We start from the raw sequence: 1,941 nt of genomic DNA, 5'->3' as shown, positions 1-1,941 counted from the left end.
TTATATGCATCATTTTTCAATTTTGTTAATGAATAATTTCTATCTTTCACATATCACATATGTTTTCTTTCTTTCAATCTCTCTTATCCCCAAAAATTAGTCAGCTAGCTTAGATAGCATCCGTGTTTTTTAAAAGTGATGTATCTAAAACAAAATGGATGAAATAACTAAAAATGTACCATGTACTATCTATATATATCTTCTATATACTATATTAAAATAGGGTATACTAGCTCCAAAGCTGACACATGTCCCTGTTTAAGTGTTTTTTTTTTTTTTTTTTTTTTTGGAAAAAATGTATAATTATCAATGATCCTATTATTAAGTATACTCCAAGATTTATAATATCTTTGACTTGCTTAATATTGTTTCTCAACCAATATTATTCACGGATATTCTGCATATATTTAGTCATATCATTTGACTTTAAATTGCTTAATCAAGGAGAGTATATTCTCTTATTTTTGTATAGTATATTTTTCATGTACGGCTATTGCATATGCTCTAGACTTATAATATAAATGGATGTGATTCTTCATGAATGATACAATCAATCTTAACTCTTTCAAAAGATAAATTATATATAATTCAATTTTTGCTTTTTGTTACAAAACTCCTAAACCTAAAATCTCTGAATTATTATAACAAGTTTTTAAACTTTTGCTACACCTATAATCAAACCATTTATTCGAAAACTAAAGTCACAAATTAATTTCACAACACACATGCATGCATAATATATATACAAGTATATTAGATGTGGGTATTGTTTGTAAGCTCGTTACTTCATTGAGTGAAGGGATACTATTAGTATTTGTACTACGTACCTATTATGAATTTATGAGTGATGAGTGTGCATAAGAATGAATTTATTTATTTATCTTTTATAAATTTGCATGATAAACATAAATAAATGCATATTAAAAAAATATATAATATGATTAGGAGAATGTATGTGTACCACCCTATAAGATAAACTATAATTCTCAGTTTTAAATACAGAGTTCGGCTCTAAATTATACTCCATTCGTCCCATTATAAATGACACATTAGACTTTTTTCTTCTATTTATAATATTAATTTTGACTGAAAATTTTCTCTTCCTTTTTTTTTTAATAATAAATGTAATAAATTCATATTTTATCATGAAATAAGGTTTTAAATAGATATTATTATAAGATTTCAAGATTAAAAAATTTATAATTTTTGTTGATATTTAATTATATAAAAATTAGGTCAAACTATTGGATTGACATGTATACAAAGTTTAATTGCATTGTGTCAATTATTCTAGAATAGAGAGAGTATATGTGTGTGGCCAGCCACCGTAGGATTACTCAGTTAGTGTTATAGGAGTTACTCAATTAGTATTATAGGTCTTACTTATTAGTAAGTGTTACAATGGTTACTCTATCAGTGTCTTTATTCATGCTATATGGGAATATCAAAATGGAAAAATTGCCTAAAATAATCCCATCTTTGGAGCGTCCGCTAAAAATAATCCCACCTTTGGGTTATTTTTAAGTAATCCTACCTTTATACCCAATCCGCTCAAAATGGTTCCAACCGGTCATGTAACTTGTTATAACAACTTACCAGACACGTGGCGTCTTGTGATTGGTCAAAAAAAAATATAATAATTTTTTTTAAAAAAAAAAGGTTAAATTTTTTGTTTAAAGAAAAAATAAAATAAAAAATTAATATTCAAAAACCATCAACCGCCCAAGCCAGCCCCCAACCCCAGCACCGGCTCCGGCCAACCACGCGGCTCCGTCCATCCTGCCATTTACCCCAACGCCGGCTCCGGCGCGCAACCGACCCTCTTCGCCCTCCCCTAAACCACCAACCCCCTCCCTCCTTCCCACCCCCACGAAAACCCAAACAAGCGTAAATAATCATCCCCCGATTTCGATGTTGCTGACCTCCCCCATCTCTCGTCCC

Source organism: Chenopodium quinoa, unplaced genomic scaffold (genome assembly GCF_001683475.1).
Source record: "Chenopodium quinoa cultivar QQ74 unplaced genomic scaffold, ASM168347v1, whole genome shotgun sequence".
NCBI classification, from domain to species: Eukaryota; Viridiplantae; Streptophyta; class Magnoliopsida; order Caryophyllales; family Amaranthaceae; genus Chenopodium; species Chenopodium quinoa.
This window is presented reverse-complemented; position numbering follows the sequence as displayed.